This window comes from Lissotriton helveticus, chromosome 3_1, assembly GCF_964261635.1.
Source record: "Lissotriton helveticus chromosome 3_1, aLisHel1.1, whole genome shotgun sequence".
NCBI classification, from domain to species: domain Eukaryota; kingdom Metazoa; phylum Chordata; class Amphibia; order Caudata; family Salamandridae; genus Lissotriton; species Lissotriton helveticus.
Window position 1 is genome coordinate 24,587,061 of NC_136061.1, and position 22,270 is coordinate 24,609,330.

General features: G+C 48.1%; 1 long non-coding RNA gene across 1 annotated transcript in view; it reads left to right on the top strand.

Moving 5' to 3' along the window:
* Positions 1-3,925: 3,925 nt before the first annotated feature.
* The window catches only part of LOC144822059 (uncharacterized), a 262,962-nt gene continuing 244,617 nt past the window's right edge, over positions 3,926-22,270 (top strand). The window contains exon 1 of the long non-coding RNA XR_013608544.1: positions 3,926-4,383. This is a non-coding gene — a long non-coding RNA (uncharacterized LOC144822059). The remainder of the gene's footprint in view (positions 4,384-22,270) is intronic.

Sequence of the window (22,270 nt, forward strand, 5' to 3'; positions counted from 1 at the left end):
ACGAGGGGCAAAGGGGTGGTGGGGTTCCTCTTAATGTTTCTAATTGTTACTAAATTTATGTGTGTGAAGACAACGTGTCGTATTCTGCATGGGTCTGATGTGGTGTTGCAGTGAAACGCAGCTGCTTCTAGTGCTGGTGCAGGGACACTGCAACACTTACCAGCTCTGCCGCAGGGTCCTTGCAGTGTGATGGGGCAGGTGGCAATGCCTAACATGTAACGTGTCAGGTGCTGCAGTGTGATGCAGCAAGTTCCGGGTCTGGTGCTGCAGTGTGACGCAGCAGGTTCTAAGGCTGACGTCATATCGCTGCAGTGTACAGCACAGGGTCTAGGTCTGGCGCAGGGCAGTGCTGCCGCTTCGCTTACAGTGCGGTGCAGCAGTCCTTGCTGCGCTGGTGTTGCTGTTCCATGCAGCATGTCCCAGTGCCGGTGCAGTGACGTCACATTTGACATATTGCAGGCTCCAAGGCCTGGAAAGAAGGCCTGCAGTGTATTGCTGCTGAGTCTAGCGCTGAGAAGGTAGCACAGCATTCTGAAGGTGCAGGTTCTAGAGTATATGCTGTAGCGCTGCAGTGAGATGCAGCAGATTAAAGATCTGATGATGTAGCTCTGGTGTGATGACGTCGCCCTCCGCGAGCCCCAGGGATCCTTGAAGAGTCGTCTAATGGTGACGACTCTCAATATTCATCGTGGAGGTAAACAGAGGCCAGGCGAGGCTGCAAGAAAACAAGAGACGGGTGTGAGCCCAACCGTGCCCAGAAGCAGCCAGAGGGGCACAGCTCATGAGCAGGGAGGTGCCAAGGAAGGAATGTGCGCGTTGGAGGCCAGGTGAGTCAGAAGGGCGCTGGGGAGGAACGGGCAGATATTGGGCCTGAAAGGAGGTGAAATGAAGGGTGAAATTAGACACAAACAAGCGTGAAGCAGACACACCCCTGACTGGAGCAGGAGAGCATGCAGGGGCCTGTGTGAAGAGGCCAGGAGGGAGTGCTGTGAGGCATGCAATGTGAGGCACGCCATCTTGGGAGTGCTGTGAGGCACACCATTCTTGGGAGTGCTGTGAGGCACGCCATCTTGGGAGTGCTGTGAGGCGTGCCATCTTGGGAGTGCTGTGAGGCACGCCATCTTGGGAGTGCTGTGAGGGACGCCATCTTAGGAGTGCAGTGAGGCATGCCATCTTGGGAGAGCTGTGAGGCACGCCATCTTGGGAGTGCTGTGAGGCACGCCATCTTGGGAGTGCTGTGAGGCACGCCATCCTGAGAGTGCTGTGAGGGACGCCATCTTAGGAGTGCAGTGAGGCATGCCATCTTGGGAGTGCCGTGAGGCACGCCATCTTGGGAGTGCTGTGAGGCACGCCATCTTAGGAGTGCAGTGAGGCATGCCATCTTGAGAGTGCTGTGAGGCACGCCATCTTGGGAGTGCTGTGAGGCACGCCATCTTGAGAGTGCTGTGAGGCACGCCATCTTGGGAGTGCAGTGAGGCACGCCATCTTGGGAGTGCTGTGAGGGACGCCATCTTAGGAGTGCAGTGAGGCATGCCATCTTGGGAGAGCTGTGAGGCACGCCATCTTGGGAGTGCTGTGAGGCACGCCATCTTGGGAGTGCTGTGAGGCACGCCATCCTGAGAGTGCTGTGAGGGACGCCATCTTAGGAGTGCAGTGAGGCATGCCATCTTGGGAGTGCCGTGAGGCACGCCATCTTGGGAGTGCTGTGAGGCACACCATTCTTGGGAGTGCTGTGAGGCACGCCATCTTGGGAGTGCTGTGAGGCACGCCATCTTGGGAGTGCTGTGAGGGACGCCATCTTAGGAGTGCAGTGAGGCATGCCATCTTGGGAGTGCCGTGAGGCACGCCATCTTGGGAGTGCTGTGAGGCACGCCATCTTAGGAGTGCAGTGAGGCACGCCATCTTGGGAGTGCTGTGAGGCACGCCATCTTGAGAGTGCTGTGAGGCACGCCATCTTGGGAGTGCTGTGAGGCACGCCATCTTGGGAGTGCCGTGAGGGACGCCATCTTAGGAGTGCAGTGAGGCATGCCATCTTGGGAGTGCTGTGAGGCACGCCATCTTGAGAGTGCTGTCAGGCACACCATCTTGGGAGTGCTGGGAGGCACGCCATCTTGAGAGTGCTGTAAGGCATGCCATCTTGGGAGTGCTGTGAGGCACGCCATCTTGAGAGTGCTGTGAGGCACGCCATCTTGGGAGTGGTGTGAGGCACGCCATCTTGAGAGTGCTGTGAGACACGCCATCTTGAGAGTGCTGTGAGGCACGCCATCTTGGGAGTGCAGTGAGGCACGCCATCTTGAGAGTGCTGTGAGGCATGCCATCTTGGGAGTGCTGTGAGGCACGCCATCTTGAGAGTGCTGTAAGGCATGCCATCTTGGGAGTGCAGTGAGGCACGCCATCTTGAGAGTGCTGTGAGGCATGCCATCTTAGGAGTGCTGTGAGGCACGCCATCTTGGGAGTGCTGTGAGGCACGCCATCTTGGGAGTGCTGTGAGGCATGCCATCTTGGGAGTGCAGTGAGGCACGCCATCTTGGGAGAGCTGTGAGGCACGCCATCTTGGGAGAGCTGTGAGGCACGCCATCTTGCGAGTGCTGTGAGGCACGCCATCTTGAGAGTGCTGTGAGGCACGCCATCTTGAGAGTGCTGTGAGGCACGCCATCTTGCGAGTGCTGTGAGGCACGCCATCTTGAGAGTGCAGTGAGGCACGCCATCTTGAGAGTGCTGTGAGGGACGCCATCTTAGGAGTGCAGTGAGGCATGCCATCTTGGGAGTGCTGTGAGGCACGCCATCTTGAGAGTGCTGTGAGGCACGCCATTTTGGGAGTGCTGTGAGGCACACCATCTTGGGAGTGCTGTGAGGCACGCCATCTTGGGAGTGCTGTGAGGCACGCCATCTTGGGAGTGCTAAGAGACACGCCATCTTGGGAGTGCTGTGAGGCACGCCATCTTGAGAGTGCTGTGAGGCACGCCATCTTAGGAGTGCTGTGAGGCACGCCATTTTAGGAGTGCTGTGAGACACGCCATCTTGGGAGTGCAGTGAGGCATGCCATCTTGGGAGTGCCGTGAGGCACGCCATCTTGGGAGTGCTGTGAAACACGTCATCTTGGGAGTGCTGTGAGGCACGCCATCTTGAGAGTGCTGTGAGGCACGCCATCTTAGGAGTCCTGTGAGGCATGCCATCTTAGGAGTGCTGTGAGACACGCCATCTTTGGAGAGCTGTGAGGCATGCCATCTTGAGAGTGCTGTGAGGCATGCCATCTTGGGAGTGCAGTGACGCACGCCATCTTGGGAGTGCTGTGAGACACGCCATCTTGAGAGTGCTGTGAGGCACGCCATCCTGAGAGTGCTGTGAGGCATGCCATCTTGGGAGAGCTCTGAGGCACGCCATCTTAGGAGTGCTGTGAGGCACGCCGTCTTGGGAGTGCTGTGAGGCACGCCATCTTGGGAGTGCTGTGAGACATGCCATCTTGGTAGTGCTGTGAGGCACGCCATCTTGAGAGTGCTGTGAGACATGCCACTTTCAATCAATAAATCAATAATATAATTTGTAAAGCGCACTACTCACCCATGAGGGTCTCAAGGCACTGGGGTGGGGAGTGCTGCTACTGCTTGAAGAGCCAGGTCTTGAGGAGTTTTCTGAAGGTCAGCAGGTCTGGGGTCTGTAGTAGGTGCATGGCGAGGATGTTCCAGGTCTTGGCGGCAAGGTGGGAGAACAACCTGCCGCCAGAGGTCGCTCTTCGGATGTGGGGGACTGCGGCGAGGGCAAGGCCGGTAGAGTGGAGCTGGCGGGTGGGAGTGTAGAATGTGGTATCTGTATGTTATCATAGTCATGTTCTGTTACCATGGTATATGTAGAATGTATTAGGTAATTTTAGAATGCTGTTATGTCAGGTTTAGAAGGAAAAGCAGAAGCGGTTGGAGTTGGTGGTTACAGGACGTCTTACTGCTATGCACCAGTGGGTCTTTATTGGTTTATGTAATAAACCTATCTTTTTACTTAAAGTTCCGACTCCAGCACCTCTTTACAATGGCAACGGGTTGTTTTTGCATTTAGAGACCCACTGTGCACATTTTTTTTATTTTCGTTTTCAACCGGCGTTCCTTATTTCTGGATCCGTTTAGTTAAATGACTTGGACTTCGCAATTTCACCCCTCGATATACCGGCTCTTCGAAATTCATATCTGATTTATGGAGGATTATTGAAAATAAGGTACTGTACTTTGGAAACTTACTGTTGGTGGGTGAGAGGCGTTGCTCGCGCTCTGTTTGAATTGCGCTCCAGCGGATCTATCGTGCGAGTCTCTCTCTGGCTGAAGTTCTTCTGTGACGCATGCGACTCCTACGCTATCGCGTTCTCACACAGCTAGCCAGCTACGCTTCACGGAGGTAAGCTACGTCTTGGCGGACATCTTGGATTTCATGAAGGAGTTTTATCGAGGCCTTTTAAAAGCGTATTTTCACTTTAAGGGTTTACGCTATCGAGTCCATTATTTTATCGAGTGCACTTCAGTGATGTGCACACTGTTTAAAGGTGTTTGGTGCATTTCAGTGATGTGCACACTTTCTATTTGTTTTCAACGCTTCAGTCTATTTCAAGAAAACTTTCATTTTTTTTAAGGATTTAATTAAGTACATTGAATTTGAAGACGTTTAAGTGTATTGAGCTTTTATTATAAATTCAGTTTATAATGGCTGCCTCACAATTGTGTAATCCACCTGCAATATTTTTACAAACTCCTGGTAAACCCAAATTGATATGGGAAAAATGGTTTGATACATTCGAAAATTATCTTTTGGGTATTGATGGTACTAAATTTTCACCTGAAAGAAAAAAAGCAATTTTATTCAGTTTTCTAGGTACAGCGGCCATTGATATTTTTAAAAACTTAACTCCCATTGTTGGTCATGGAGAAGGTTGGGACGTTTACAAAGAAGCACCAGCGAGATTACGGAAACAGTTTATGGATGAACCTAATGTAATGATTGAACGTCATGCATTTAACAAAAGGAAGCAACATTTGGATAAGTCCATTGAAGACTATGTGGCTGCTCTCAGAGTCTTAGCAGCAAACTGTGATTTTGGGGCTAATATTAATTACTGTATTAGGGACCAATTTGTTTTTAATTGTAAGTCCAAGAAAGTGCAGGAAAGATTATTAGCCTATCGTAATCCTACGTTGGAAGAAGTTTTAGATATTGCTAAGGGGATCGAGAGATCTATTCACTCAGCTAAAGCAATTTCAAAGGATGAACTTAATACTTCTTCTAATGTATGTGCCATTCAATCTGGGCAGAGATCGTTTAGACCAGGAGTTATAAAAGGTGGTAAACTAAGTTGTTTTAGATGTGGTTCGAAAACGCATCTTGCTAATTTTCCTGATTGTCCTGCTTTAAGAAGAAAATGTTTAAAATGTAATAAGTTTGGTCATCTTCACAGTTTGTGCAAAACCTTGAAACCTACTACTAAAGTTTCTGTAAATGCTGTCTCGAATGTTGAGGAAGATTTGGATAACTTACTTTAACATTGTATGATCCGTGTTCAGAATGGTCTATCTATAATGTCAATTTACCTTTTAAGGCACCTCTAGGTATAGTTCATATTGGAAAAGTAAGTTTGGATGTTATGGCAGATTCGGGGTCACCCATCACTTCCGACATTTGTTTTTAGGAAAATTGGACTCATATTGATCTCAAACATACTGATATCAATCCCAAAGCTTTTGGTAATTTTGATATTAAGATGTTGGGGTACTTTGAGGACAGTTTAGAATTTGAGGGAAATAACATGTTTAGCTAAAATATATGTTGCTGTTGATGGAAAAAATATTGTTGTGTGGTATGATGTAGGCAGATTGGGAGTCATGTTATGTCCTGGTACAGACACTCCGATTAGATTGAGGGACATTTGAGGGACATTTATGTTAATTTAGTTAATTTAGAAAATTCTAATGTTGAATGTATTCTTGCTAAACATAGTGCTGTTTTTCAGAATAAGGTGGGTCAAGTTAAAGGTTTTGCTCACAAGATCAAGCTCAAAGGTGGAGCTATTCTGGTTCAACATAAGGTACGAATGGTTCCATTGAGTGTAAGAGAGAATTTGAAGTTGCATTTGGACAACTTAGTGAGTGAAGGTATAATTGAATCTACTGATAGCTCAGAATGGATTTCGGCTATCGTGATTGCACTTAAAAAAAATAATGAGCTAAGATTGTGGGTGGATCTTAGATCTTTAAAAAAAACATTGTTGTTGAAACCTATCCACTTCTCAGAATTCAGGAGTTATTAGCTGCTGTCAATGATGCTAAATATTTTTCTGTCATTGACTTAAAGTCAGCTTATCATCAGGTGCTACTTGATGATTCTTCTAAAGATTTGACAGCTTTTGTTACACCTTTTGTGGTTTATAGATTTTTAAGACTTCCATTTGGCCTGGCATCAGCTGCCAGTGTTTTTCAGAAACTTGTACAAGCTCTTTTTCAAGGTATTAAGGGTGTACAATCGTTTCAAGACGATATTTTAATTTTTGCAAAGACCTGTGAAGAACATGACAATATTTTAGAATCTGTGTTAAACATTCTTGAAACTAAAGGTATGACAGTTAGCAAGGACAAATGCAGATTTCTAGTTAAAGAAATCGGTTATTTAGGTCATAAAATTTCAAGTCAAGGCATTTTTCCCAAAGATGACTTAGTAAATGCTTTAGATAAAGCAAGTAAGCCCTATGATAAAGATTTCCTGCGTTCCTTTTTAGGACTTGGAGAATACTATGCTAGATTCGTTAAAGGGTATTGTTGGACTTTGGCCCTTAGGGCAGGTTCACCCCTAGACTTTTTGCTTGAAATGGTGACCTGGAGATGGTGATTTTTGGATTCTGCGCACTTTCACTGTGTCCCAGTGGAAAGTGCGTGCGCACTCTGAGTGCATGTGCTGAGCTAGGCCTGCCCGCCCATAGGAATGCATGGGGAATGTATGTGTCCCTGGTAGTTCCTGATGCGTGGGGTGTACAGGCTTGAGTCTGGTATGTGTGAACTCGTGTGAGTGAATGCTGCGCAACGGTGTATGCAGCATGTATGTGTCTAGTAGCGAAGCGCCATTTCTAGACATGGCTGTACGTGTGCTGTGAGGGTGCTGGCGTGTGATTGGCTGGAGCTGGCTGGCATGCCAGGCTCCAGGAAGTCTGGATGGGTCTGCCCGGTGGTGAGTGGGAGATTAGCATGAGTGATGTGTGGGAGGAGTGTACCTGTGTCCTGGATGGGCTGGGTTTTCCCCACACAATGCTGGCTCCGCCCCCCTGTGGTGTGTCTAATGACCCAAGCCCTGCCAGTGAATAGAGAGGGTGGTTGAGGTAAACAGAGTACTCAAGAACCAGCTGCGACTGGTTCCGCCCCCACTCTGCACCTTCAGACAAAGGAATGCACTGTATAAAAATGGGGCTGTGTCCCCACTGAAGTTGTTCTTTTCCAGGATCCTGAGGGGGCTGTTGCTGCTGTCGCTGGGCCAGAGGACCGCCACTTGGACTGTCTCCCTGCCTGGAGACCCAGTGTGCTGGCTCTGGGCCCAGCCTTGCCCCCTGCCTGCCTACAAGGACTTTGGGGCCTGAACTTTGCCTCTAGCGCTTGGAAGCGCTTCCTTGTGGCCCTTAGCGCTTGAGAGCGCTTTCTCTTACCCCTGAAGCGTTGGAAGCGCTTTATTTGCGGCCCTAGCGCTTAGAAGCGCTTTGCTCATCAGCTGAGCGCTGGGAGCGCTGTCGTTGTCCTTCCGCGGCTGCCCACGCCGCTTTTGCTGATTGTGGAGTCCCCTGGCAGGTGCCCACCCTGCCCGGGACATTGCCGCTGTTTTTGATTTATAATTTACTACGAGGGAGGCCACCCCTCGGTAAATTCATCCCCCGCCTGCCTGCCTAAGAAGCGAGCCGCCGCGCTGCCCGCGGCGACCCGGAAGCACTGGGCCGGCTGACCAATTGCAGCGCGGCCCGAGACAGGCAACCCGGAAGTCCCGCCCCTTGCAGCAGAGAAGCTGCCGGCCGGGTCCCCGAGGCTCCCCGAGTGGAGAGGGGAGCCCCGGGACGAGAGAGAAGGAGCAGAGCCTGCCACGTCTGGTTGAGGCCCCGGGACGAGAGGAGAGGAGCCCCGCCCGTGGCCCAGCTGCAGCGCCAGACAGCCGGTGAGTGGGAAAGAAGCCGGCAGTGGTTCCCGCCCCCCGCAGCACCAGTGAAGTCCCGGTGAGTGCGGGGGCGGGTTCTCTTTGTTATCTCGAGCGGCCCCGTTGGTAGAGGGCCGCTCCGACGTGCACCCCAAGCCCCCCCAGGGTTGAGGAGTCCCGAGGCTTCAGGCGCTATTTGTTTTCCGAGCCCAGAGAGGCTCAAGGGGGCCTGCTGGTTTGGTGAGTGTGGCCAGAAGCGAAGGGAGGGGCGCCGGGACACGTTGTCGGTGTCCGCCCCCCCCCCTCCCTGCCCCCTCAGCAGCGCGACCTCGCGCCCTTGTGTTTAGAGCCAGAGAGGCTCTTAGGGGGCATTTGTTTGTTGGCGCCACGACGCTCCAGGCGCTAATTGTGGAGGAGCCCAGAGAGGCTCTGAGGGTGCCATTCCCCCGTGAGGGTCCCCAACAGCCCAGTGAGGCTGCACCTTTTTGGTTTTGAGCCCTGAGAGGCTCGAGGTGGCAGATTGCTTTGTAAGCCCAAAGAGGCTCAGGGGCCATTTGTGTATTCAGAGCCCAGCGAGGCTTCAAGGGGACAGTCATTCTGCAGAGCCTGTGAGGCTCCCCCAGCGTGTTGGCCCCATCATTGTGCTACCAGTTGCCCAGCACTTTGTGGGCAACTGCGACGTTTAGGCCCTGACATTGGGACACAGGGACAGTCACAGGTGGTGACTGATCTAAGTTTTGCGCAATGTTATTTCTTTACACCTCTGAATGTATTGTGATGCAGCATGTGTTTTCCTCTTTACACCTCTGAATGAATGTTATGCATTGCATCATGTGTTTTCCTCTTACACCCCTACAGGTATTGTAATACATAGGTGGTTGTTTTCTCCCTAGTACAGGTGGTGCTAGTGAGATCCTGGTTACCAGTGATTACTGGTTGTGTGCTATTTTGTGCTATATTCTATGTACTAAGTGCTATTTCTGAAAGTGCTACTTCTGATTCCTGACAGTGGTCCAGGTGGCCCTGTCTTGTAAATAATCCCTTGTAAATTCTGCCCGTGCCTCTGGCACATTGTAAAGTGTGTGTTTTATCTAATGTGTTTTGGTGTAATACAAAGGCTATTTTTATATAACCTTGTGTGGAGTGTCCTTTGTGGTGGGCCTTTGGTTGTTGTTGCTGGGGTGCGTGCGCAAATACTTAGCCTACATCGCCTCCAAGTTTAGCCTTGCTGCTCGCGCCACGTTACCTAGAGGGTGAGTAGGGGTTATCTTGGCGTGTAACTCCCTTGCCCTGACTTGGGTGTGGTGGTCTCTGACTGACTTTGGCGAAAGCCCTGGCCAGCCGGGGATCCCATTTCCAACATTGGCGGCAAGCGGTGGGATAAGGATTTGTGTTTGCCTTGTACCTTAGTAGCGGCTGGCTGCACCACAAAACTCTGCATTTTAGATGACCACATTTTAAGGGGATTGTTTTTTTGGAAGTTTCATATTTTCTTCTCCTGAAGGTATCATTGTGCAATTGTGTCCAGTGCATTTGTTCCCCTGCCCCGCGCCCAGAGTCTGGTACCTGTGTCACTTGTGGTCAGGTTGAGAAGTCAGGGGTGGTAGAAACTGCCTTACTAGTCCGAGGGGGGGGTTGTGTGTGGATGAATGGTGTGTGGCACTAGGCAAGTGAGTGTGAGTTCTCTGGGGTAGAGAGCTTGCTGAATACCTTGTGAATTGTGTACTCCTGTGTTAGCTCAGACCCCTAGGTTCCCTGTGTGATCTCTTCACTAGAACGTCCGCCAGAATGGTGCCTGCTTTTGATGTCTGTGATCTGTTTAGATACAGTATGGGAGAGTTGGTAAGGTTCTGTGAAGAGAGAGACATAGGGGTGGATGAGTTAGACACTCAGTCCGAACTTAGGAGCAGCCTGATCCTATGGCAAAAGTGTCAGTGGGACCTTGAGCGCAGTGAGGAAAGGGCCCGGGCTTCACACCAGGAGGGTGGTGGGTCTGTGGGGAGCCCTGAAGATTCAGAAGAGGAGGAAGAAAATGATAGCACAGGGACGCCAGCAGATAGTGAGGACCCCATAGATAGGGAGTCCCTTGCTGGGTCCAGCATAGGAGGCAGCGCCTCATCCCTTTCCCTGTCCCCAGAGGAGCTGGAAGATAGGAGGAGAGAAAGGGAGCACCAGCTGGCTTTAGAGAGGCTCAGGTTGGAGCATGCCCAGGCTATGGCACAGCTGGGCATTAGAAAGCAACAGCTAGAGACCGAGAGGGTCTTAGCGCAGGAAAGGATAGAGGAGGCTGAGAGGGCCTCCACCAGAGGCGAAGTAGCTCTGGAGGGTAGACTATCCCCTGCGCGCAGTGTTGAGTTTCTGGATCCCCCAGGGAGGGTTGGGTCCAGTGGTGGCAGCTATTTAGATTCCAGTGTAGGAAATCCCAGTCCCAGTTCCCCCAGTCTGGTACCTGTTTCCCAAGAGGAGGAGTATAGGTTGAAATTCAGGGGCAGTAGGAAGCTGCCTCACCAGTCGTGGGAGAAGTTTGAGGATGAATGTTGTGGAGCACTGTGGGCTTGGGTAGAGGTTCACACTGACTCTGATTTTGAAGTCTTGTTTGATCTTATTGTCAAAGAGCAGGTGCTCAGTGGTTGTTCGCCAGAGTTGCACCAACACCTGTTGCAAGTTGGATTTACTGATACAGAGTTACTGGCAAGGGAAGCCGACCGCTGGGAAAGGGCCAGAGGTTCTCTAGAGTCATTGGTGAGTGACTCCAAAAGTAGTGGTTCAGGGATCTTCCAGCCCAGCGTGGTGGAGGAGGCTCAGTGTAGCCCAGCTAGGTCCCAGGATAGCGAGGAGGGTGTAGGGGCTCACTGCCTGGCTCAGTGGAGCAGGAGTGAGGGGGAGACCAAGGTTCCCCAGACGCCCGAAGCCCTGCCTCAGGACTTGGATGGTTTCTTGAGGGAACACCAGGTTGGGGACCTAGGCTGTCCTGTTAGTCCACTTGAGGAGGATCTCCTAGTGAGTAGAGGACCTGGAGTGTCTGTAACCAGAGCTCCTGTGGTTCTAGAGTCTGGCAGTACCGCTCCGGTAGGGAGGGTACAGGAGTCCAGAGTGAGGAGTGATTGGGGGAGTTCCCCAGTGGAAGGACCAGTGGGTCAGGGACTACCCAGTTGGGCTAGGTTCCCGTGTAGTGACCATGGTGACACCACTTCTGGTCTGGGGGATCGTCACGCACTGTCAGGTGGACAGAGGGCGGGAGATCTGCGCCAGACAGACAGTCACGCAACAGATGTGACATTTGTTAGCCTCAGGGGGATTGCGAGTGAATCCCCAGAAGTCCTGGAGTGCCAGGCAATTGTTCCACCGAAGGTTCTAGACCAGAGGTTGGGAGGCCAGGTTCAGGATCAGCCTGACCTGAAGGGTAGGACGACTGTAACCAGTGTCCTGACCGGTTCTTCTTCCAGAGGAACTTCTCCAGGTGGGAGAGGGCAGACCTCTGGAAGGGGGTGCAGAGGGTGGGAGAGCCCACCTCTGACCCCGGTGCAACCTGAGTGGATAAGTCCTGGGTTGGAATGGCGTTCTAGGGGTACCCCTCGCAGAGGGAGGAGGAACCCTAGGAGAAGAGGTAGGGGGAGGAGAGCCTTCCCCGAGACTCCTGGTCCGCCTGAGGTTGTAGGCCCTCGGCTGGAGTACCAGTGGCAGTCTAGTCCTGTCTTGCAGACAGGAAGAGTGGAAAATGGCTCCTATGTGCCAGGGGTTACTACCCCCCGCTCTGCGAATTGGCATGGACCCGTGGCACCTGGGTGGCCCAGGGCCTGGTCCTGGCCGCGGACAACTTGGGAGTACCAGTGGGGTAGCCCAGTTGGTCCAGACAGTGTGTTGAGAAGGAATCCCATGGGTTCACCGTGGCATAGAACAGGAGGGTGTCCCTGCAGTTGCGGGCCCGCGTCCGTGTTCTATCGCCCCAAGCAGGGAAGTCCATCACGGTGGTGATTGGTCTCCCCTGCGTTTTGGCTGGAAGGGGGTTATGTTGGACTTTGGCCCTTAGGGCAGGTTCACCCCTAGACTTTTTGCTTGAAATGGTGACCTGGAGATGGTGATTTTTGGATTCTGCGCACTTTCACTGTGTCCCAGTGGAAAGTGCGTGCGCACTCTGAGTGCATGTGCTGAGCTAGGCCTGCCCGCCCATAGGAATGCATGGGGAATGTATGTGTCCCTGGTAGTTCCTGATGCGTGGGGTGTACAGGCTTGAGTCTGGTATGTGTGAACTCGTGTGAGTGAATGCTGCGCAACGGTGTATGCAGCATGTATGTGTCTAGTAGCGAAGCGCCATTTCTAGACATGGCTGTACGTGTGCTGTGAGGGTGCTGGCGTGTGATTGGCTGGAGCTGGCTGGCATGCCAGGCTCCAGGAAGTCTGGATGGGTCTGCCCGGTGGTGAGTGGGAGATTAGCATGAGTGATGTGTGGGAGGAGTGTACCTGTGTCCTGGATGGGCTGGGTTTTCCCCACACAATGCTGGCTCCGCCCCCCTGTGGTGTGTCTAATGACCCAAGCCCTGCCAGTGAATAGAGAGGGTGGTTGAGGTAAACAGAGTACTCAAGAACCAGCTGCGACTGGTTCCGCCCCCACTCTGCACCTTCAGACAAAGGAATGCACTGTATAAAAATGGGGCTGTGTCCCCACTGAAGTTGTTCTTTTCCAGGATCCTGAGGGGGCTGTTGCTGCTGTCGCTGGGCCAGAGGACCGCCACTTGGACTGTCTCCCTGCCTGGAGACCCAGTGTGCTGGCTCTGGGCCCAGCCTTGCCCCCTGCCTGCCTACAAGGACTTTGGGGCCTGAACTTTGCCTCTAGCGCTTGGAAGCGCTTCCTTGTGGCCCTTAGCGCTTGAGAGCGCTTTCTCTTACCCCTGAAGCGTTGGAAGCGCTTTATTTGCGGCCCTAGCGCTTAGAAGCGCTTTGCTCATCAGCTGAGCGCTGGGAGCGCTGTCGTTGTCCTTCCGCGGCTGCCCACGCCGCTTTTGCTGATTGTGGAGTCCCCTGGCAGGTGCCCACCCTGCCCGGGACATTGCCGCTGTTTTTGATTTATAATTTACTACGAGGGAGGCCACCCCTCGGTAAATTCATCCCCCGCCTGCCTGCCTAAGAAGCGAGCCGCCGCGCTGCCCGCGGCGACCCGGAAGCACTGGGCCGGCTGACCAATTGCAGCGCGGCCCGAGACAAGCAACCCGGAAGTCCCGCCCCTTGCAGCAGAGAAGCTGCCGGCCGGGTCCCCGAGGCTCCCCGAGTGGAGAGGGGAGCCCCGGGACGAGAGAGAAGGAGCAGAGCCTGCCACGTCTGGTTGAGGCCCCGGGACGAGAGGAGAGGAGCCCTGCCCGTGGCCCAGCTGCAGCGCCAGACAGCCGGTGAGTGGGAAAGAAGCCGGCAGTGGTTCCCGCCCCCCGCAGCACCAGTGAAGTCCCGGTGAGTGCGGGGGCGGGTTCTCTTTGTTATCTCGAGCGGCCCCGTTGGTAGAGGGCCGCTCCGACGTGCACCCCAAGCCCCCCCAGGGTTGAGGAGTCCCGAGGCTTCAGGCGCTATTTGTTTTCCGAGCCCAGAGAGGCTCAAGGGGGCCTGCTGGTTTGGTGAGTGTGGCCAGAAGCGAAGGGAGGGGCGCCGGGACACGTTGTCGGTGTCCGCCCCCCCCCTCCCTGCCCCCTCAGCAGCGCGACCTCGCGCCCTTGTGTTTAGAGCCAGAGAGGCTCTTAGGGGGCATTTGTTTGTTGGCGCCACGACGCTCCAGGCGCTAATTGTGGAGGAGCCCAGAGAGGCTCTGAGGGTGCCATTCCCCCGTGAGGGTCCCCAACAGCCCAGTGAGGCTGCACCTTTTTGGTTTTGAGCCCTGAGAGGCTCGAGGTGGCAGATTGCTTTGTAAGCCCAAAGAGGCTCAGGGGCCATTTGTGTATTCAGAGCCCAGCGAGGCTTCAAGGGGACAGTCATTCTGCAGAGCCTGTGAGGCTCCCCCAGCGTGTTGGCCCCATCATTGTGCTACCAGTTGCCCAGCACTTTGTGGGCAACTGCGACGTTTAGGCCCTGACATTGGGACACAGGGACAGTCACAGGTGGTGACTGATCTAAGTTTTGCGCAATGTTATTTCTTTACACCTCTGAATGTATTGTGATGCAGCATGTGTTTTCCTCTTTACACCTCTGAATGAATGTTATGCATTGCATCATGTGTTTTCCTCTTACACCCCTACAGGTATTGTAATACATAGGTGGTTGTTTTCTCCCTAGTACAGGTGGTGCTAGTGAGATCCTGGTTACCAGTGATTACTGGTTGTGTGCTATTTTGTGCTATATTCTATGTACTAAGTGCTATTTCTGAAAGTGCTACTTCTGATTCCTGACAGTGGTCCAGGTGGCCCTGTCTTGTAAATAATCCCTTGTAAATTCTGCCCGTGCCTCTGGCACATTGTAAAGTGTGTGTTTTATCTAATGTGTTTTGGTGTAATACAAAGGCTATTTTTATATAACCTTGTGTGGAGTGTCCTTTGTGGTGGGCCTTTGGTTGTTGTTGCTGGGGTGCGTGCGCAAATACTTAGCCTACATCGCCTCCAAGTTTAGCCTTGCTGCTCGCGCCACGTTACCTAGAGGGTGAGTAGGGGTTATCTTGGCGTGTAACTCCCTTGCCCTGACTTGGGTGTGGTGGTCTCTGACTGACTTTGGCGAAAGCCCTGGCCAGCCGGGGATCCCATTTCCAACAGGTATGCTTTAGTAGTTGAGCCGTTGACACAATTGCTTAAAAAAGGTACAAAGTTTGTTTGGACACAAATACATGATGAGGCGTTCAATCAAGTGAAGAACTTATAGCACAAGCACCGGGACTAAAGACCTTTGATCCCAATGGTAGATCATTTGTTACGGTTGATGCTAGCGCCATAGGTCTTGGTGCAGTTTTTACTCAGTTGGTTAATGGCAAAGAGAGAGTTATTGCTTTCATTTAAAAAGGGAATAAGAGGAGCAGAAAAAAGTTTACAGCACTATTGAAAAAGAGGCCCTTGCGTGTGTATGGGCTGTAGAAAAAGGTAACGACTTTTTATGGGGTTGTCCTTTTGTGCTTGTTACTGATCATAAACCGTTAGTGTTTATGATGGATGGAGTGAGATCTGGTAATGCATCATCAAGATTAGTGAGACTTATTGCACGACTACAAGAATTTAATTTTGAAATAAGGCATATTGCAGGGGAAAAAAATGTAACAGCAGATTGTTTATCTAGACTTCCTCCTGTGGGTGTGGTTGATGAGAAAATGATTGATTTGCATGAATGTGTTGTTGCTGTGATAGATGCCATAGGTGATTGTGGGATGGATATTTCTGATAAAGAATGGTGTGAGTTTCTTAAACAAGATCAGGTATTGACTAAGGTTAAAGAGTTTGTGGTTAATGGATGGCCATTGTCTACAAGTCTGGATTCTAGCTTGCAAAGTTATGCTCAAATTGCAAGTGAACTTACTATTGTAAATGATATGTTAATGAGACATGATTTGTTTGTTCCTCCGATGGGTATTAGGAACAAGCTTGTGGTTTTGGCTCATAGTGGACATCTTGGTGTATCCAGTACTAAGAGATTACTTAAAATGCATTATTGGTGGCCAGGGATGGATGCTGCTGTTGAACGTTTTGTGGATAATTGCAAAGTGTGTATTTGCTCGGATCAACATTGGAAAGTGTCTACAACGCCTATGGGTTTTCAAGAGATTCCTCAACAACCTTGGGAGAAAATTTCTATAGATTTTGCTGGTCCTTATGATTGTTTGGGCAGAGAAAAAAGATTTTTGATTGTTGTTATTGACAATTTCTCAAAGTGGTTGTATTACAAATTTGTTGAACATCCCAATACTGATATGGTTATAAGTTTTTTGGATAAGATTTTTCAAAAAGAGGGGGCACCTAAAATTATCATGTCTGATAATGGTGTTCAATTTGTTTCTGCTAAAATGCAAACTTTTCTTAAGAAATTTGGAGTTTGTTCTGAGAGAGCACCGTTATATTGGCCTAAGGCCAATGGTCAAGTAGAGCGTGCTAACAGGTTTTTCAAAGAAGGAATTCAGTCTGCTTTGGACAATGATTTGGATGTTTTTGAATATTTAAAGGTAAAAATTTGGATTTATCTGTAGTATATTGTTGTAAATAATTCAAATAATCCAGATATTGATGGTACTGGTTTATTGTTAACAGCACAGTACTCTCTTCTTCAAGTCCAGTCAAGATCTGCCAGTACTAACACATTTACATATAAACAATTCTAAAAAGAATATTCAGTCAGGTGCATGTGCACAGAACTAGAGAACAGAAGATTAAAAGGGAAACACATTATGAAGAACTTAAAAGAGAAATAACACAAATAAATTGAATAGAAAATGCAACACATTTCTCCTCTTAAAAAAATCAATGGCATGAAGAAATACATTTAGAAACGCGTCTGACATTCCAGACCTTACCATCTTGCGTTACAACACTGTTTCGATTTACCCTCACAATTTTAATTGGTTTACCAAATTTTATTTCACCTTTGGATACAAAACCTGGTTTGCGGACTCTCCCCAAATCACCACACTTAAACACAGGTGCTTTTACTTTCATCCGAACATCATAATCATGTTGATCTTGTCTTGTTTAATACCCACTTTACGAGCTACATCAGAAATATCAGGCGTAACATCATGAGGAATAGTACTCTTTTTAAACCACCAAGGACACAATTTAGAAATGGGATCTCTACCCCTTAACAACCGGAAAGGAGAAATCTCAGTAGTTGTATGAGGTGTTATACGATATAACCAAAGTCTCTCCCTTAACTTTTCTCTCCACAAGCTACCAAAAGTTCAGGCCCAAAGAATATCTTGTTTTAGTACCCTGTTGTATCTCTCAACTTGTCCGTTTCCTTGAGCTTCATATAATGCTGTGGTGATATGTTTGATACCACAATCTTTAACAAAAATTCCTGGATCTCTGAAGATCTAAATTGCACGCCATTATCAGAAATCATCATCTCAGGACATCCATCTCGAGCAAACAATTCCTTTAAAAACAAAATCACATTTCCTGAATTAGGATAAGAAATAAGTTTGACTTCTGGCCATTTAGAATGGTAGTCAACCACTACAACTGCAAACCTGCATTCAGCTGGTAAAAAGTTAAAAGGACCAGAAATATCAATACCCAACTTTTGCCATGGATACTCTGGCCATTTAACTGGAATCAAAGGAGCAGGATTACATTTACAAGTCTTATCACTTTCTATACAATCTGGGCATTCTCTCACAAATCTATCAACAAACCTATCTACTCCAGGCCACCAAAAATTTGATCTAATCAGCCTCTTCATTGAGGACATACCCATTTGACACTCGTGACTAAGTTTCAAAATAAACTCACGGATTTCACAGGGAGGAATACACTTCCCTGATCTAAAAACCAAATCTCCTTCGGTAACTAACTCTTCCTTAACATTTAAAAAAGGTATGAGATCACTAGACACCTCACCTTTAGCTGGCCAACCCTTCCTGACAAAATCTCTCACTTGACAAAGTAAAATGTCCTCATTCATACTTCTCATCCACATCTCTTCGGATATCAATTAAAAATTTTCAGAAACAGACTCTGTAATACTAACTACAACTTCTTCATCACAGGGCTCATCTACACTGTCACATGGCAATCTGGACATACAGTCTGCAGTTACATTCAATTTTCCTGGAACATATTCAATGTCGAAATTATATTCCTGTAGACGTGACATAAGTCTGGCTATGCGAGCAGTGGCTCTTACCCCTCCACCAGGCGATAGGATATTCACCAAAGGTTTATGGTCAGTCCTTAACATGAATCTCGCACCCCAAATGTAATTACGAAAATGTTCCACGCCCCAAACACAACCCAAAAGTTCTTTTTCAATAACCGCATATCCTCTCTCAGTGGTAGTGAGTGCACGCGACGCAAACGCCACATTCCACTCCTCCTTTCCCGAACGTTGTGACAAAACACAACCTAAACTGTAAAGACTAGCATCTACTGTCAACATACACAACGTATTTAAACAGGACGGTCTGAGAGTGGGGGCAGCCACCATGTCAGCTTTTATAGAATCAAAGGCACATACAATCCAGAGCAGGCGCTTTCAGAGTAGCATCAACTAATGATTTCTTTGGAGACACACCATCTTCTGATATTGTGTGCCCAACAACTTACATTTTTTACTCTTGATAGTCAAACCAGTATCATTCAACACTTTACATACATTTCTTAAATGCTCATAATGAATTTCATTACTTTTTGAAAAATTGAGAATGTCATCTTGGAAACACTTAACATAATTTCCCATTTTTCTAAACAGATGAAACATTGACCTTTGAAAAACAGATGCCGCAGAGGCTAATCCAAACGGCATACGCTTAAATTGGTACAATCCTTGAGGGGTAATAAAATTTATTATTTATTTATTTAACAAACTTATAAAGCGCGGCTGTCACCATTGCAGGCATCCTGGCGCTGATAAGGTCTGATGAGGCGGAAAGAGGAACACAAGGAGTGCGAGCTTCAGGCAGTTACCTTGGGGAATAACCAGGTTTTAATCCTTTTTCTAAAAGGAAGGAGTTCAGTGATGTGTCTAATCTCAACCGGGAGAGTATTCCAAAGTATGGCGGCTGCCACTTCAAAGGATCTACCTCCAGCTCGGACCTTCCTGAATCTGGGGACCACTACCAGCTTAGCATCTGAGAATCAAAGTCGTCTGGTTGGAGAATACCAGGCAAACTTCGATTGCAAAGGGGCTGGGCCAAAACCGTGGAGAGCCCTAAAGACTATGCAGAGGGCGTTGAATTGTATCCTCTGTCTGATCGGCAGCCAGGGAAGTTTGCCCAGGGCGGACGGCCCGTGAGATCTTCTCGGAAGCCCTAAGGCCAACTTGGCCGCAGCAGATTGGACCCTCTGGAGCCTGTCCAACAAGAACCCAGGAGAGCCAAGCAGAAGGGCATTACAATAGTCCAACCTGCTGATGATGGTACACCTAACCACTTGGGCACGAGCATGGATAGGTAGGAGAGGCAAGACTTTCCTCAAGGAACGAAGAATGGCAAAGCAGCAGGCGGACGTCTTTTGCACGTGCGTCTCCATACTGAGCCTTTGATCCATCATGACCCCAAGATTGCGGACTGATTTCACCGGTCGTACTATGGACCCACTTTCCGGGGGCCAAAAGTTGTCTGGAAATGGCCGTTAGATGTCTAGATTCTTTTGTTAGCTCGATTTGATGATATGCTGATCTAAGATCGAGAGTTGAAAAAACTGTGGCACCTCCAAGCATGCTCACTACCTCATTTATGTTGGGTAGGGGATGGCAATCCACAACAATATTCACATTCAAAGCCCTCAAATCAATGCAAAGCCTCAAACTTTTATCAGGCTTTCGAGCAAGAACCACTGGAGAAACCCATTCAGATGACTCAATCTCCTCTATCACTCCATTGTCCAACATTTCCTTAAGAGCATTACCTAATTCCTCTCTGACATTAAGTGGTACATTTCTAAGCTTTTGTACTATGGGTACAGCTCCTTGTTTGAGCTTGATAGCATGAGTAAAGCCATTTAACTTTCCCAAATTTTCTGAAAAGACATTGGGGAATTCTTTAGCCAAATTTTCCCACCTACAGTCACCCTCTATTGTGACAATAGAGCCTTCTTGTGGAAACGTATCATTGCATATTGTGACTGGCTCTTTACTCCGTGGATTTAACATAATTCCCAGCTTCCATTGATCCCTCCATCCAAGTACATCAATACCCTTTTTTGCTACATACAATTTGATAACCGCAGATCTCCCTTTAAAATAAATTGTAGACTGTAAATAACCAATGAAATCAATGTTAGACCCATTGTAGCATAATGCATTGATATCAGGGGATGTAAGCTGTTTTTCTGATAATCTTGAACCAAAAAAAGAAATCTCTTGTAATAATGGTCAAAGGAGAACCAGAGTCTGCCAACAATTCAAGATTTACGTCCATAAATTTCACAATACATTTAGGTGAATTAAGTACTTCCCCATCAACAACTCCGATATTCATCAAAGAGACAACCATGCCACCTTCTCTCATCATTTCTCCAGTTTTGGAATGTTCACATTGAATGCAAGAAATTTCACTAGAAGGATAAGATCTTACACTTGAAACTTCATTTTTCTTGAAGTGATTGGTATTACGATCACTACTCCCTTTTTTCAAATCTCTACATGCTTTAGAGAAATGACCAATTCTCCCACACTTGCTACATTCCTTACCAATGGCAGGACAGAATTTGAAGGATGTGACATGACTATTACTACCACATCTGTAACATACAATTTGATTCCTTCCAACATTATTATTAGATTGGAAATTGTTCTTTACATTGCTTACAGCACAAATCTCTTTTCCCGTTTTGTCATTCTTCACACCCTTAGTATTTTCTTCAATAGTTTTCATCCACTTATTGGATTGTTCAAATGCCTTAGCAGTAGATATGCTTTCTTTTAACGTAGGATTACCCAAAATCCATAACTGCTCTTGCGTTTTTTTACACTTTACATTCACTATAATCTGGTCTCTTATCATTTCATCTGTGATCTCACCGAAATTACAAGAAATAACTAATGACCTTAAAGCAGTTAAGAAATCATCAAAACTTTCAGAATCTTTTTGCGCTCTGGTGTAGAATTTATAATGGTTAAGAGCAATACTGGTAGTGGGTTTAAATCTCGTTTCAACTCGTAACATGGCCTCATCGAAATTACCTAAATCACCTGGTACTGGAGGAAGAGTCCTAAAAATAGCTTGTCCTTCTGACCCCAAACAATGGAGAAAAATATTCTTTTTCCTCTCATTTTCCATTCTTTCTCCATCAATGGCCTTCTGGTATGTTAAAAACTCTTCCTTCCACCTATTCCAAGGAATAGGAGGATCACCCTTGCTCTGGAGAAATTTTGACGGGGGATCAAATTGCATTGTTGTGAATGTGTTATGTAACTAACACGTATGTATTTTATATAAGTAGAATACAAAGTAATTAAGTATGTCCACACACTCACAGCATCAAATATATAGCGCTTTTTGATGATGAAAACATTAGTCAGCTAAACGTTACACGTCAAAACATTTTAAAATAAGTAAAACGCTGAAATAAGACATATCATATTTGCAGTTGAATGTAAAAACGTATGCTAATATACTTTAAAAGACTCAAATGCGCAAAGTAACTCTGCTATAATTACACTAGCTCCCACAGATTGGAAATGTCAGTAGTCTCAGCACACTGTCCGCATCGCGTAGTGTTTGCGCGTTGTTTGTAAAACGAAACTGTTCCCACAGATCGACGATACTGGTAGTCTTATCTCCGTCGCGTAGGATCAGTAAATGTTACTCGCGTTGCTATGGGAATGCAAAATGTCTGCCACTGACGTTGCACGTCGTCGCGTAGTGACATCACACCTTCGCAACCAATCAAAATGGTACACCTTCTCCGTAGTTCTCCGTAGTGGAAGACCTTGTAGCCTAGCAACGTTAACGAAGTAGCAACAACAGCGGACTTCACGCGAAGAAAATAAACGTAGCGCGGGCCATCCACAGGTTTGAAAAATGCTGTAAACCTCTTGAAATTCGTAAAAACTTGACAATTACATGTATTTCATTCCTTTTTTCGCTCCAACGATTCTTCAGCGTATGTGGATGATAAACGAAAGTTTGAAACAAAGCAGGATGACAATCTCTTCAGGGAAATCCAGCTGAAGGCTTAAAATGTCGGAAAATCTTGTTTAAAACAAACACTTTCCCAGATGAAGATAGATATCACTTGTGTTAGGAGCAAGTGAATCTACTGTAGTACAAAGTAAAAATTCTCATCCAAAAGGCTTCACAAGTGCTTCAAAATTTGTAAAATTTTCCAAAATTGTACCTCTCCTGTGCTGCAGGTAGAGTAGATAGGTACTGGTCACCCTCGTCGCCAATTTTGTAGTATATTGTTGTAAATAATTCAAATAATCCAGATATTGATGGTACTGGTTTATTGTTAACAGCACAGTACTCTTTTCTTCAAGTCCAGTCAAGATCTGCCAGTACTAACACATTTACATATAA